The sequence below is a fragment of the Heterodontus francisci genome, chromosome 44, assembly GCF_036365525.1.
Source record: "Heterodontus francisci isolate sHetFra1 chromosome 44, sHetFra1.hap1, whole genome shotgun sequence".
Taxonomy (NCBI): domain Eukaryota; kingdom Metazoa; phylum Chordata; class Chondrichthyes; order Heterodontiformes; family Heterodontidae; genus Heterodontus; species Heterodontus francisci.
This window is the reverse complement of record NC_090414.1, coordinates 22,051,888-22,068,617: the sequence shown is the minus strand read 5'-3', so window position 1 is coordinate 22,068,617 and position 16,730 is coordinate 22,051,888. Positions and strand designations below refer to the sequence as shown.

Sequence of the window (16,730 nt, the reverse complement as noted above, 5' to 3'; positions counted from 1 at the left end):
TGCTGAGTCAGCAGACCTTTTTCAATGGACAGCGGGAATTCTCCCAGTTTACCTGGCCAGCATTCAGCTTCTACTGCCGAACGAGACTAACTGCTCAGTCATTTTGTTTGCCTTTTGTAGGACAGTGCTGTGCGCAAATAGGTTTCTGTATTCCCCTGCCCAAGGGTCACTTCAAATGTACTTCATGAGCTGTAAATCTCTTCTCACGTGTGAACCACATTCAAAATACAGCTTCATGCCACACTGGAGTAAGTAATGTAAGGTGCCCTCTTGGAGTCCTGGCACCTGACTTATACCACCACTTTTCACACTGATGATCATAAAACACTGTTGAGAAATATTCACTTGCCTGTAAACTTTATTTATTTAGCGATACAGCACTGAAACAGGCCCTTCGGCCCACCGAGTCTGTGCCGACCAACAACCACCCATTTATACTAACCCTACAGTAATCCCATATTCCCTACCACCTACCTACACTAGGGGCAATTTACAATGGCCAATTTACCTATCACCTGCAAGTCTTTGGCTGTGGGAGGAAACCAGAGCACCCGGCAAAAACCCACGCGGTCACATGGAGAACTTGCAAACTCCGCACAGGCAGTACCCAGAATCGAACCCGGGTCCCTGGAGCTGTGAGGCTGCGGTGCTAACCACCCTTATTGGATTGAAGCAAAGTTCTGCATCTGTACAAAAAAAAAATTGAGATTGAATCACAAAATCAACACAGACCACCAGAGACAAATTATAAAGACAAAACATCATTGCTCAGATTGCAAACTGCTGGGAAACATAAATTAAATCGTCGTCCTTAGTATACTGTCATTATAAATCCATTCCTGCGCTTGCAACCATTACTAAATTAAAATCAAATTCTGGGTTAGAAATCTTGGATAACAAAGTAAAAAATTCAAAATACGATTTAAAATTTGTAATTTTGTTTGAAATTTTTTTGTGATAGGGAAATGAAGGCATGGGGGATGATTTTCATACCCATTTACTAGCAGTAACAGGGCATGGGGGGGGGGGGGGGGGCAGACCTGAAATCATGGCATAGTGCCTACCACCCTGTTCCCACCAATGTCCAGCCTGCCATAATTTTGGAGTGGGAAGGGAAAGTGGGGAGCACCGCTCCCGTTCAAAATAGGCAAGAATCTACTTACATTTGCAAATCAGGAATTCTTCAGTCTGCAAGACCCCCAATGCAATTTTGCTGCCACACTGGGTGGATGGACTGCTCTGTGCACTCCCGCCAGCGGACCCGAGCTTAACGGGATCACCGCAGGCTGCTCTGAAAAACCTCGAAAGGTGAACTGAACCTTTTCCACCGGCTTCCATTTGCCACCCCCCCAGGATTGCTTCCGCCCCTTTAAATGCCTACGTCCGGCAAAGGAGACGCCCAATTTCACACCCCCACCCTGCTGATTGACAGGCTGCCCATCAACATTTACGCAATACGGGCAATGTGCCAAATGCATTCTAATGAAACCCAGCCATCAAAGTGGGCTGGTGGGGAGGTCCTCCATCGGGCGGGCAGACAATGTGACAGGATGGAGGCCGGAACGAAAAAATTTGCCCCCTTGAGCGTTTATTCAAACCAGGCTCAGGTCACTCTCGAGGGGCAACAATTGGACATTTCGGCTCGGGAGGAAAAAGAAACCTTGATTTTTGAACTGTGAAAGGCAGATGACAAAAACATCTTTTAAAATGTAAATTTTTTTTGCATTTTTTAAAAATAACATTAAAAAAAATTAAAATAAAAGCAGGGAAGAGACTTCCACAAAGCAAAGCCACTTGTCCCTCATCAGGAGTAATCAGTGACTTTAGTTTAAAGACATTGATTTGACTTTGAAGTCACCTAAAACAAGATAAAAAGCTTCATACAATTGAACCAGTTTCCAGTTTTCATCCCACAAAAAGCCTAACATTTATGTCATCAAACTGTTCAATATTTAACAAACTTGCCCAAATCATGACAAAAAAAATTGAGGATCTTCAATGATAAAAGTGGATTAACAAAAAAGACCTTCGTCGACACCGCATTTCTCTCCTTTTGTTTAAACAGCAATTTCTAGCATTTTTCCACAGATTGTCGAATATTTCACCTCAGACTTTGACTTGTTCGACACAAACATAATATTTTCGTCCCTTATTTATAGAATTTTGTTTCAGTCATCGCCTGCTTTCCTATTTTAACCGTCCTTCCCTCTGCTGCCGCCGGTCATTTGGGCGGGAAATGCGTCGCCTCGACCATCTCTATGAAAGAGGGAGGAACCAACACCACTGTTGCTTTTAATTTCAACATCTTCCGTGTCATTTGCGGATGTAACAAGCGTCAATGGATCAAAAAAGATACTTTAATCCCTGCTCTTCTTATATCATATTTGGCAGATTTCTTCGGAAGGAAGGGGAAATATTTAGACAGCACTGATTTCATGGGCACCCCTAAAGTTTGAGTCCACTTGGGATCGCCCTGCACGAGCGTTAAGATGGTCCCAATTTTAGACCATGCAGGTTATTGGCTGTAGGTTATGGGCTCAATTCCCACTGACCTAAATGTACACAGGGCATCATATTCTCCTGTAATTAAGCATTTTATTGCATGAAAGGTGACAAAGCACAAACATCCAGGTTGATTTCTGCAATCATCTGAGGCATGGTTGCGATGAATCCAGCTGCGAGGGCAGGAACCGCATTCTGAGGCTCAGCCGCCCAATAGAAAGAAAGTAGGCCTCAACATCCGGGCATTAAAGCCATGCATGCTTCAGATGATTGCAGAAATCAAAGACTTTTTGCTAACAGCAAGAAGAAAGGATGCAAAGTCTGTGAAAATTAAGAAGAACAAGGACAATGTAAAATTCAAAGTACGGTGCAGTCGGTACCTATACACACTCGTCATAACAGACAAAGAAAAGGCTGAAAAACTGAAACAGTCTCTGCCTCCAGTTCTGGCTGTGAAAGAACTGAAGTAAGGAGCTGAAATCTCTAGATGTTCAAATTTTATTGAATAAAAAAACCCTATAAAAAATAAATCCAGGTTGACATGCGCAGTGTTGTATTGAGATAAAAAGAAAGACTTGCATTTAAATAGCCCCATGGGATCTTTTGTAAGGGCAGGCCTCAGTTTAACGTCTCATCCAAAAGACTGCACCTCTGACAGTGCTGTACTCCCTTGACATTTGTGGTCAAGTCCTAGAAGGGATTTGAACCCACAACCATCTGACTCAGAGGCAAGATTCCTTCCCACTGAGCCACATCTAACACTACTCTGACAAACAGGAAGCACTGTACTGTTGAAGCTGCCACCTTTAGGGCGAGACATTAAACCAAGACCCTTCCATCTACCCTCACAGGTGGACATTGAAATCCCACAGCCACTATATTGAAGAGCAGGGGAGTTCTCCCCAGTGTCCTGGGGCCACATTTATCCCTCAATCTACACCAGGAAAACAGATGATCTGGTCATTATCACATCGCTCTTTGCTGTGTGCAAATTAGCTGCCAAATTTCCTACATTACAATAGTGACTACACTTCAAAATTACTTCATTGGCTGTAAAGTGCTTTGGGGCATGCTGAGGTCATGAAAGGCACAAGATAAATACAAGTAATTCTTTCTTTATAAATGCAAGTTATAATTAATTACATATATATTTAAAATTATTAAAGGATTTGCTAGGGTAGAGAGAAACAGAACAAGTATGCATGCAAAAGTTATTTTTTCGGAATATCTCTTAAAATATTTTGAAACATACAGTACAGGTGGAGGCCATTCAGTTCATTGTACCTGCTCCTTCTCTTTGAAAGAGTTATCTAGTTAGTCCCACCCCCACTGCTCTTTCTCCTGGTGGGAATGTCCAAAACAAGGGGCCATTCAGGGACGATGTCAGAAAGCACTTCTTCACACAAAGGGTGGTATAAATCTGGAACTCTCCTCAAAAAGCTGCTAAGTCTGGGGATCAATCGAAAATTTCAAAGCCAAAACTGATCGGTTTTTGTTGATAAGGATATTAGGGATATGGAACCAAAGTGGATAAATGGTGTTAAGATACAGATCCGTCATGATCTACTGAATGGCGGACCAGGCTCGAGAGGTGAATGGCTTTTAGGACAGGGTGAGGGGACATAAATTCTTAATTACTGGTCACTCAAACTGTACAAAAGGCTGACTTAGCTTCATTTTTTAACAAAATAAGCCAAAGGTAAGAAAAGACCATTTCACCTATCAAAGCTCATTCTTCTTGCGACTTCTCGCATCTTAGCATCCAAATATATTATTTAACAACCAGATGTTCTTGCCTCTTCTATCTTGGCAAATTATTTCAAACGTTTCCCACTCTGATGAAAGAGGCTCTTTCTGATATCTTCAGGGGAAAAACCTTGCTTCTGATGAGCAGTGAAAGATCATCCTTGAAATTAGACTGCAGGAAACCTGTGTATAAACTTGTGATCTTCAACTTAAATTCTACTGTCAGCTATTTTAGCACAATTCATTTTTACAGGTTACTGTAAAGGCCTGCTCCAGTCTGGAAAAAAAAACTGACCTGAACCCGACAGAACCACATCGGACCCGAGCCCAACGCGGCCCGAGTCCTTCCATTTTTTCCCGCGCCCGACCAGATCCACGCCCAACCGACCCAACCATAGTGCACTCACTGCACTTACCACTTTTGGATGGATGGAATGGAAGGAAGCTGCACTGCTGCAGTATGAGCGCAATGACGTCATAGAGACGCTCACTCGCTCACTGTGCAGACTCAGAGTCTGTGGAGTACTGTGTGTATCCGGCCCGACAACAACCCAAGCCCGAAAGCCAGACCCAGAAGAGTGACCCGACCTGACCCGAACCCGACACATTGTTGGATCCCATCGGGCTTGGGTCGGGTAGCAAGCCTTTAGGTTAATGCCTCCGGTAAAACAGTGGAAAAAGGGATTTAAGACAAAGATGTAAGCATTTGTCCACTATAATCTCACAGCGTACTTTCAAAACCATTGAGAACTCACAACATGGAGAACTCAATGACCCAAGCAAGCATTGCATTAAGCAAAATGTTGTTTCAGAGCTGAAGAAAATATTGTTGCCTCGAAATAGATTTTCTTATTGCTCTTGGCACTGTCAAGTGAAGGAAACTTTGGTATCTTGTCAGAAAGAGCCATGTGGACACTTTCCCAGTGTGTACTGAGTTCATTGATCTCACCATGGGAGGGAAGGGCAGTAGAGGGAGCTCCCTAAATCAACCATGGACAGCTTCCACTCCTGATCACTTTTCAACAATCCCCTTGAACACTCCCTGTGTAGGCTTACACAACAACTTGCATTTATACAGCACTTTCAATGTAAAAAAATGTTGCACTGAAGAGAATTATAGAATGATACAGTACAAAAGGAGCCATTCACCCCATCATGTCTGTGCCAGTTCTGGTACAGCTATCCAATTAATCCCACTCCCCTGTTCTTCTCCCATAGCCCTTTTTCTCCTTCAAGTATTTATCTAATTCTCTTTTGAATGTTACAAAGTAGTTACTGAGTCTTTATGAAATAGTTAGGTTAGATAATCGAAAACTAGGTTGAAGAGGTAGGTGTTAAGAAGGCTGTTAAAGGGCAGGGAAAGAGGCAGAAACATTCCAGAGGGCAGAGACAACTAAAGGCTTGCCCACCAGTTGTGAAGTGGAGAGAATGGGGATAGACAGAGGCTAGACAGAGTGAGCACAGGAGACAAAAGGTTAGAGAAGGATGCAAAGGTAAAGTGAAGCAACAGAATGGAAGAATTTGTAGATAAAGACAAGGATTTTAAATTCAATGTTTTAGGAACAGGGAGCAAGTGTAGACCAGCCAGGAGGGAGCAGTATGATGAGCAAGCCTGACGTAGTGCAGGCCAGGATGTGGATGACAGAATTTTGGATGATTCAAATTTAGGGAAGGAGGAGGTTTGGAGGGTGCAAGGCCGACATTGGAAAAAATCAAGTCAAGGTGAAGAAGGCATGTATAAGAGTTTCAGTGGGGTGTGCAAGTAAGGTAGCAGTATAGGCAGACAATGTTACAAAGATGAAAGTATGCAGTCTGATGATAGAATTGAGCACAGACCCCACATCCTGAATAGAACAGAATAGTGAGGTTCTGGATGGCCGAGTTTGTTTGAATGAGCAACTTGGGATGGAGATAGTGACAAAGATGCAGATCTTCCAGCAAAGGCCAAAAATGATGGCATTCAGTCTTCCTAATGTACAGATGGGGAGATAATTCTGGCCACAATCGTTCAATAGTTAGTTGCTGAGTGCACAGGGAAGTGGATCAACAGGCAGAAGGCTAGTCTACAAAAGAATGGGTATTTGAGTGAGATTAGAGGAATTTGTAGAATCATAGTTCAGTATGAGAGAATGTATTTTGAAATGGAGTAGTAAAATCTGGAGTAAAAATGTATATAGTCATGCAGAATAACAAAGCAGTCCATTCCAGCATAAAGCAAGTCCTGGGTAACACCCCAGGCTTGGGCTAATAAGTAATCAGGCAAGTGATATTCATGCCACACAAATGCCAGGCAATGACCATCACCAACAAAAGAGAGCCTAACCACCTCATCTTGATACTGCCATTGCCAAAATCCCAACATACTGGAGGTTACTTTTGACCAGAAACTGGACCGGCCTCAAAAATGTCATGGCTACTACAGCAGGTCAGTGACTGGATGTTGTGCAGTGAGTGGCTCATCTCCTGACTCTCAAAGCCTTTCCATCACCTACAAGGCACAAGTCAGGAGAGTGGTTGTCTGAATGGGTGCGACTTGTCTGGATGAGTGCTGCTGCAATACTTTCAAGGTTTGCACCGCAGCCTCACAGCTCCAGCGCCCTGGGTTCGGTTCTGGGTACTGCCTGTGCAGAGTTTGCAAGTTCTCCCTGTGACTGCGTGGGTTTCCTTTGGGTGCTCCGGTTTCCTCCCACATGCCAAAGACTTGCGGGTTGATAGCTAAATTGGCCATTGTAAAAAAAATTGCCCCTAGTGTAGGTAGGTGGTAGGAGAATTGAGGGTAGGTGGGGATGTGAGAGGTGTGAGAGGGAAAATGGGATTAATGTAGGATTAGTATAAATGGGTGGTTGCTGGTCAGGCCGAAGGGCCTGTTTCGGTGCTGCATCTCTCTATGACTCTAAGAAGCAGTGGCAGCATTGAGGGCAAATTAGCCAATTTTATCAGCAACCTATTCACCAGCTTAAACATCCTTTCCCTCTACCACCAGCACACCATGGTTGCAGTGTGTATAACCTACAGGAAGCACTGCAGCAATTCACCAAGATTTCTTTGGCAGCACCTCCCAAATCCACAACCTCTACCACCAAGAAAGACAAGGGCAGTATGTGCATGAGAACACCATCACCTCCAAGTTCCCTCCAAGTCACACACACCATCCTGACTTGGACATATATTACCATTCCCTACCTGAGAGCATTGTGGGAATACTTTCATCATACGGACTGCAGGGTTTGAAGAAGGCGGCCCACTATCTTATCAAGGGCAACTAGAGATGGGCAACAAAATGCTGTTTGTGCCAGAAATGCCATGAATGATTTTTTAAAAAATCTTCATTGTATAGCCTCTCACTAAAGTAAAACTAATGCACTTTACTTTTTTGAAAAAATGGCACTAAAGCCATCAGAGGGTTAAACAGGCAATGCAGACCAGATGATTCAACTCTTTTTCATAATTGCTTACACAGATTCTCAAGAGAGCAATGGACAGAAAATGTTAACAAATCTCACACCAGCTTCTGTAGCTGCGAGTGCTTCCCAAATATTGCTGAGGAATGGGATTGCTTCTTGGCATACTTGGCTGTGTCATTAGATTCCCAGACAAGGAATGCGTACAGGGCAAACGTAAAACAATTACATTTCTATGTAACGCAGGCAACGTCTGCAAAATACACACCAGGAAGAAAGGGAAGGAAAAGCAGAGTCTCTGCTGCTTACTATCAGCAATAATTGAGAAAACCCTTAAATTTACCCACTTCCTACCCTAAACTTTAAAATGCTTCAGGCCAAATCTTTCAGGTGTAATACTTATGCTGAAATAGAGAGAAAAGGGGAAGAGGGGGACAGGGGACAGAGACAGAAAACAACAGTAGAAGAGGGAAAGGACAAATAGACAGAAAAAAAATAAGAGACAGAAAGCACAAGTCACGGAGAGTGTGAAATGGAAAGAGGAGGAAAAATAACAGGAAGGGAAACACTAAGAAAGTGTACAGAAGCCATAGGAGAAAAGTAAAGAAAATAAAAGAGATAGAGCTTGGAAAAGATAGGCCATGAAAGGAGGAAGAAAGGACAAAGAGAGAAAGGGAATAGAGGAAAGAGAAAGAATAGGATAGAAGAATAAGGAAAAATAGAAGAGCAAAAGAACATGTACAAATTCAAAAATAAAGTTAACTTGTTGGGTAGAGACATTCTTGGTACTGGTAAGGAAAGGTAGGCGAGCTGGAAACCTGAAACAATAAATGTTAAACACGTTCTGATGAAATGTTCTCATCTGAACCATTAACCTTTCTTTCTCTTGAAGATGCCGACTAACCTGCTGTGCATTACCAGTATGGCTTAAATTTAAATGACAGATGAGTTATGAATCTCACTGCTGCATCCAGATCTTGCTGGCTGAGCAGACATGAACTCATCCAGAGTGGGGTGAAGCCCTACCAGATGGGGCACATCTGTCGGTGGTATCAGGGAGGATTTCTATTTCTTTGCAAAGTCATTTCTTTGCCCACTTTTCTCTTTCTCTTTTCTTCTCCTGTAGGTGCAGACTACCTGGGGTACATCTGAAGGTCAGCCACCCTCCAGTACCTTGGAGTGCCCAGACAGTGAGGATTATCAGCCTATCGGTCATAGAAGGCATCAGAGCCGAAGCTCACCCAAATCAATGCACTTTAAATCAGGAAGTACTCATGAGCATGAAGCTTGGCTGATTTTTCCCTCCTTAGCCCAGGTAGAGTTCAGGCCAATTGCAGAACCTCTAACTTAGCACAAACCAAGAATGAAATTTGGGACCCTCTGGTTGGTGACTTAGTGCCATACCCAATGCCACTGTTTGCCTACTAGGCCATTGGGGTATTGAGGCGTGCTTGAGGTTCTGAAATATGTGCTGTAAATTTGTCTCCATCCAACAACAACGTACACTTATAAAGTGTCTTTAAAGAGATGAAATGTCCCAAAGTGAATCACAGAGGTGGGAAGCAGCAGGGGAATGAAGAAATTAAGAGGAATAGGAGTGTATTCCAAAAGCAGGAGTCTATAGAGTAAGTTTTTTGAGGACGGTTTAAAATGGAGGCAAGAGGTTGAGGTAGAAGTGTGAAGGGGCTGATATGGCTGAAGATTCTACAGAAGAAAGTGAAGAGAGAGAGGCTGGAATCGGAAGAGCAGAGAGTATGAAGCCATCAGAATGTAAATGTTTCTGTCCACAGGTAGCAGTAGACCAGCACAGTGCAGAAGAAGTGACAGTCCAAATATCACGACACTCAAGTTGAAAGATTGTCTTATTTACTTTGTCTCAAGGAGGCTGGAACTCAAAGGGAAGAAAGCGATGCTTCAGTTGTACAGAGCCATCTAGAGTAACTGTTCAGTTTTGGGCACCGCACCTCAGAAAGCATACACTGGCTTTGTTGGGAGTGCAGCACAGATTCACCAGAATGATACAGGGACTTAGAGGGTTAAATTATGTGGAGACGTTACAGAAGATTTTGCACATATTCCTTTAAGTATAGGAAATTGAGGAATAATTTAACATGCTAAAATAATTAGACAGATTAGATATAGAGAAACTACTTACTCTGGTGGGGAAAATCAAGAACAAGGGGATGTAATCTTAAAATTAAAGCTAGTCCATGTAGGAGTGAAATCAGGAAACACTTTTTCACACAAAAGGCTTCCCCAAAAGGCCATGGATGCATGTGCGTGAAACAAGAATGTGACATCCCTCAACTGGATGAGGACAAAATTCACAAGAACAAAAGAATCGTCAAACTAACAAAGTTGAAAGCAAAGACCAACTATAAGAAAAAGGGAGAATGGTGCCAGTCCAGGGTGGGTGACAGAGACACTGGCTGATCCTTGTATAACAGGATGCTTTCTGCTCCAACCACAATTCCTGTTACCAATTTACATTCTCTTCCCAGGAGGGAACATTCAGATAAGAATTCCACCCAAATGACCTGTTTCCTGTTTACCAAAATGTTTTTTTTAGATCTGCTGGCTTCAAAAGAAGACTGATGGAGAAATCATAAAACATATTTTAAAAGTAACAGATGTTTTTAGCTATTTTTTTAATACTAGTCCCTTTATCTCACTGCTGTCATTGTTTATTAACATTTATAATATTCCACAGGGGTTCGTTACAATTCAGTCAATCTATATGCATGCATGTTTTTTAAAAATTCATTCTTGAGATATGGGCATCGTTCGGAAGCTTTAGTTTCATTACCCATACCTATCAGGCCTCAAGTGGCTCGTTGGGCCACTTTAGTGGGCAGAATGCTTTAAAAACTGAATTTGCATTCTCAAATTCCCACAATGGGATTTGAAATCACCCTCTGGATTATTAGACCAGGTATCTGGATGACTAGACCAACAACATAACCACTGCCTGACACTGCCTCCTTTTCAGCACTGGGCAGTGATCAGGAAGAGGAACCCTGAATGAATTTTTCGCTCCCTGGCCAAGAGGTGATGAGGCCCATTATTGCAACCCTTGCTGCTCCCTTGCTGAGGATCAGCTAACTGAGCAGAGACTCGGGACTGGATCTGAAACCTTCTGGTCTGTATAATTTTGATCCACACCAGCTGGTGCCTTTACCTGCTGGGCATTGCAGCAGCGTGAGGGGGGGAAAAAGTGCAATTTCCAGCAGCCACAGAAATTAAAGTTTGTCCAGTCCCTTGGCCATTGTGATGTTTAACATTTGCAAGAACAACTGATTGGCACTGGCATGGAGAATTATTGCAGGTGTCAGAACTAAAAGAAACTTAGTGAAAGTAAAAAGTAATAAACCTTTTGCAACATATGTAAATGTTACAGGGTGTCTTTGTTTCAAGTCTGTTCCTTGACTGTGCCCCACTAAGTGCGAGGCTGTAAACCTCATTGAAAATGTTTTTATGGCGTCTTAGTTGTTTAGATACAGGATCCATTCCATGACTGATAACGTCTGTTGCAGATAAGAGTTTCACAAAAAACCACACGCTGTGTATTGAACTGTGGCATCCCTAACCCCGTCAGTGCTGCAAGCAGACGTTAACAACCCCCAAAGCAAGGGAATGGGGAGGAACAGAATCTAAATAGATCCACCCCCACCCCCCCCCTGCTGCCTTCCACTATTTGTCCCCCTCTCCAACAGTGAGCCCCTTGAGCCTGTTCTGTCTTTCAATGAGATCACAGCCTTTGAAAATAAATCTAGCTTACTTGCAAGCTGCCTCAGCGCAGAACTGAGAATTAGACATGGAACCTCGCAAGAATGTATTGCTCAATGCCCACACAAGATATCAAGGGGCTCCTAATTTTTCTTGTTATTTTTCCCCCCATCAGGCCAAAAGTATATATGGAGGCACAACAAACCTCTATCGAACAAAGGTTGTGGGAGATCATTCACTAGAAGATGTGCTGAATGGCCTTCTTCATCTGCACTGATCTTGTTAATCTGTTCCACACTGCACTGTGATACCGACGACCTGTACCACCAAACTCGTTTCCTCGAATTTAATACCCTTGTATTTGTTCCCTGCTTTCCTGAAAGTGCCACCTTGGTCTGGGTTACAGTTCCACAGGGGCTCACAGCCCCAACTACTTGACCCAAGTAGCTGTCCTTCCTGTATGAGAGCTTTGACAGTGACTGTCACTAGGATATTCAACAATGGAGGGGCATCACGAGGAGCTCACTCCTGTCTCTAATCTGGTACTGAGTTCAGCTGTACTGCCCATAAAACCTTCCCATCTGTGATTAGTCAACTCAGCACAGAGACACAGCAGTCTTACCTTTACTTGCAAGTAAGCTAGATTTATTTTCAAAGGCTGTGATCTCATTGAAAGACAGAACAGGCTCAAGGGGCTGAATGTCCTGTTCCTATTAGGGTGCCTGATATGGAGGCAGTTTCAGGGTGTGCTGTGACTGCATGGTCTCACTTCAGCTTCGACTCCAATGGTATAGGTCCTGTCAGCTTAGCACCATGACATAGGAAGACTCACTGAGATAAACGGCAGCATTCTATAATACAGGTGGTGACAGTGCAGCTCAGAGAGCAGAAAATGAAGTGTGACCTATAGCCTCCAGCTCTGCTGTAACAGCTGAGTATCATCTGAGGGTCATGTTTGTCAAAAAAGCAAATCTTTCCAAGTTCCAAAATTACAGTGATGGACAGTTCCAGTACCACTATATTACTGTAGCATCATGGTAAATAAGATGGAAACTGTGCTAATCAGCTAGGCAATCCATGTAAGTCTCAAGATGATTTCACTCACCATTAAACCAGATTGGATGGCATAATGCATTTAAATCATCAATGCAAACTCCCATATGATCAGTTCAAATCTACCATGAGGAAGGAAGGATGCAATAATAACTTGCATTTATATACAGCCTTTAACATAGCACAACGTCTCAAGGTGCTTGCCAGGAGTGTTATCAAATAAAATATGACACCAAAGCACTTAAGGAGATTTTAGAGCAGGTGATCAAAAGTTTGATCAAAGAGTTAGCTTTTAAGGGGCATCTTAAAGAAGAGAGATGTAGAGAGGCAGAGAAGCCTAGATCGCTGAAGGCACAGCTGCCAATAGTGAAGCGATGAAAATTAGGGATGCTCAAGAGGTCAGAATTAAAGGGTTGCAGAGCTGGAGGAGATTAGAGAGATGGGTGGGGGTGGCAAGGCCATGGAGGAATTTGAAAACCAGCATGCAAATTTTCGTACAGGAAGAGAATATCAGTAACTTTAGCGTACCTCCTTAGAAGATGGTCATACAGGAGCATTTGCAGATGGTGGGGTGTCGGCTGTTTACCAATTCTCTTGGTTTAAGGAACAGTCTACTGTGCAAACAGAAGCAGGGTACAAAAATGAATGCTTGATAAGGTTTTTTTGCACCCATTCTGGTCTGGGTAAAGAGGTTCAAAAGAAAATGGTTGCTTTTTTGAATAGAAGGAAGATTAAGGGATGGGAGCTGAGAAATGTTGGCAATATTAGTGGATGTTATTTAGCCTGTTCATTTAACATCCTTTTGTTACCACTTTAATAAACATGTCATTAAAATCTCATAAACATCTCTTAAAATGACAGTCAAGAAAATTTCACGTGAACATGTTAAGTGTTCACTCAGTAATGTTCTTCTTTGGCCTCCTTATCTCGAGAGACAATGGGTAAGCGCCTGGAGGTGGTCAGTGGTATGTGGAGCGCCTTGAGTGGCTATAAAGGCCAATTCTAGAGTGACAGGCTCTTCCACAGGTGCCGCAGAAAAATTTGTTTGTCGGGGCTGTTACACAGTTGGCTCTCCGCTTGCGCCTCTGTCTTTTTTCCTGCCAACTGCTAAGTCTCTTCGACTCGCCACACTTTAACCCCGCCTTTATGGCTGCCCGCCAGCTCTGGCAAACGCTGGCAACTGACTCCCACAACTTGTGATCAATGTCACAGGACTTCATGTCGCGTTTGCAGATGTCTTTAAAGCGGAGACATGGATGGCCGGTGGGTCTGATACCAGTGGCGAGCTCGCTGTACAATGTGTCTTTGGGGATCCTGCCATCTTCCATGTGGCTCACATGGCCAAGCCATCTCAAGTGCCGCTGACTCAGTAGTGTGTATAAGCTGGGGATGTTGGCAGCCTCGAGGACTTCTGTGTTGGAGATACGGTCCTGCCACCTGATGCCAAGTATTCTCCGGAGGCAGCGAAGATGGAATGAATTGAGACGTCGCTCTTGGCTGACATACGTTGTCCAGGCCTCGCTGCCATAGAGCAAGGTACTGAGGACACAAGCTTGATACACTCGGACTTTTGTGTTCTGTGTCAGTGCGCCATTTTCCCACACTGTCTTGGCCAGTCTGGACATAGCAGTGGAAGCCTTTCCCATGCGCTTGTTGATTTCTGCATCTAGAGACAGGTTACTGGTAATAGTTGAGCCTAGGTAGGTGAACTCTTGAACCACTTCCAGAGCGTGGGCGCCAATATTGATGGATGGAGCATTTCTGACGTCCTGTCCCATGATGTTTGTTTTCTTGAGGCTGATGGTTAGGCCAAATTCATTGCAGGCAGCTGCAAACCTGTCGATGAGACTCTGCAGGCACTCTTCAGTGTGAGATGTTAAAGCAGCATCGTCAGCAAAGAGGAGTTCCCTGATGAGGACTTTCCGTACTTTGGACTTCGCTCTTAGACGGGCAAGGTTGAACAACCTGCCCCCTGATCTTGTGTGGAGGAAAATTCCTTCTTCAGAGGACTTGAACGCATGTGAAAGCAGCAGGGAGAAGAAAATCCCAAAAAGTGTGAGTGCGAGAACACAGCCCTGTTTCACGCCACTCAGGATAGGAAAGGGGTCTGATGAGGAGGCACCATGTTGAATTGTGCCTTTCATATTGTCATGGAATGAGGTGATGATACTTAATAACTTTGGTGGACATCCAATCTTTTCTATTAGTCTGAAGAGACCACATCTGCTGATGAGGTCAAAGGCTTTGGTGAGATCAATGAAAGCAATGTAGAGGGGCATCTGTTGTTCGCGGCATTTCTCCTGTAACTGACGATAGGAGAACAGCATGTCAACGGTCGATCTCTCTGCACGAAAGCCACACTGTGCCTCAGGGTAGACACGCTCGGCCAGCTTCTGGAGCCTGTTTAGAGCGACTCGAGCAAAGACTTTCCCCACTATGCTGAGCAGGGAGATTCCACGGTAGTTGTTGCAGTCACCGCGGTCACCTTTGTTTTTATAGAGGGTGATGATATTGGCATCGCGCATGTCCTGAGGTACTGCTCCCTCGTCCCAGCACAGGCATAGCAGTTCATGTAGTGCTGAGAGTATAGCAGGCTTGGCACTCTTGATTATTTCAGGGGTAATGCTGTCCTTCCCAGGGGCTTTTCCGCTGGTGAGACAATCAATGGCATCACTGAGTTCCGATTTTGTTGGCTGTATGACCAGCTCATCCATGACTGGTAGAGGCTGGGCTGCATTGAGGGCAGTCTTAGTGACAACATTCTCCCTGGAGTACAGTTCTAGGTAGTGCTCAACCCAGCGGTCCATTTGTTTGCGTTGGTCAGTGATTATGTCCCCTGATTTAGATTTGAGGGGGGGCGATCTTCTTGATGGTTGGCCCAAGAGCTCTCTTAATGCCATCATACATTCCTCTGATGTTTCCGGTGTCTGAGGCCAGCTGAATATGACTGCATAGGTGTTGCCAGTAGTCGTTTGCGCAGCGCCTGGCTGTTCTTTGTGCAGTGCTTCTGGCTGCTTTAAGTGCTACAGATGTTAACTCGCTGGGGGCTTTCTTGTAGTTCAACAGTGCAATGCGCTTAGCGGCTATGACAGGTTCCAGCTCTTCATTACGAGATTGAAACCAGTCTGCATTTCTCTCCGCACTTTTGCCATAGGTGGTCAAAGCTGACTCATAGATGGCGTCTCTGACGTGGGCCCACCCACTTGGTCTCAGCATCCCCTGTGGGAGTGTTTTGAAGGGCTGTTACAAGTGAATTTAGAAATTTTTGTAACAGCTGTGGGTGAGAAATTCTGCTCGTGTTGATGCGCGGGTGGCCCTTCTGCTTGGAATGATGCAACTTCTTTGGTCTGAGTCTAACCTTGCTGCACACCAGGGAGTGGTCGGTGTCGCAGTCCGCACTGTGGAAGCTGCGTGTGATTTGAACACTGTTTAAGGCAGCTCGCCTTGTGACAATGAGGTCCAGCTGGTGCCAACGACGCGGTCTTGGGTGCCTCCATGAAACCTGGTGACAGGGTTTAGTGTGAAAGAACGAGTTGGTGATGCAGAGGTTATGATAGGTACACAACTCAAGCAGTCTCTGCCCGTTCTGATTCATCCTTCCAACGCCATAGCGCCCAAGGCAGGAGGGCCATGAGTCATGGTCGGCCCCAACCCTGGCATTAAAGTCCCCCAGCAGGAATAGGTGGTCGGTGTTGGGGATGCTGCTAATGTTGTTATGGAGTTCCTCGTAGAACTGATCTTTAGCTTCATGTGGGGAGCAGAGTGTTGGAGCATAGATGCTGAGTAGGTGTACTGGAACAGAGGTGGTGAGCAGTCGGATGGACAGTATGCGTTCCGAGCCATTTGAGGGAGGCTCTATCATGCTGAGCAAGGAGTTTCTGATGGCGAAGCCCACTCCATGCTGTCTTGGTTCTTCAGGATCCCTGCCCTGCCAGAAGAAGGTGTAGTCTTGCTCTGCTAGAGATCCACTCGCGGGAAGGCGTGTCTCCTGAAGTGCTGCAATGTCTACATTGAGTCTACTGAGCTCGTTGTTAATGATGGCGGTCTTCCGAGAATCGTTGATTTGTGTAAGGTCTTCCAACAGGCCAAGACACATAGTTCTGACGTTCCAGCTTGCAAAGCGAAGGGCTGGTACCTTCTTTCCTTTTTTCGTGTTGTTTGGTGCGGTGTTTCAGTCCACCTTTCGGGCAATGACCGGTAATATTGTAGCATTAATAGGTAGGGACAGGCTTGTAGGGCTTAATGATTTTTTTCTTGTTTCTAAGAATCCTTATCCTCTTACTTGCTTGTTCTGGGACCCAT

At 44.4% G+C, this 16,730-nt stretch overlaps 1 pseudogene; it reads left to right on the top strand.

Moving 5' to 3' along the window:
- Window positions 1–2,759: 2,759 nt before the first annotated feature.
- Window positions 2,760–3,008, top strand: LOC137355852 (large ribosomal subunit protein eL38 pseudogene; annotated as a pseudogene).
- Window positions 3,009–16,730: the final 13,722 nt, after the last annotated feature.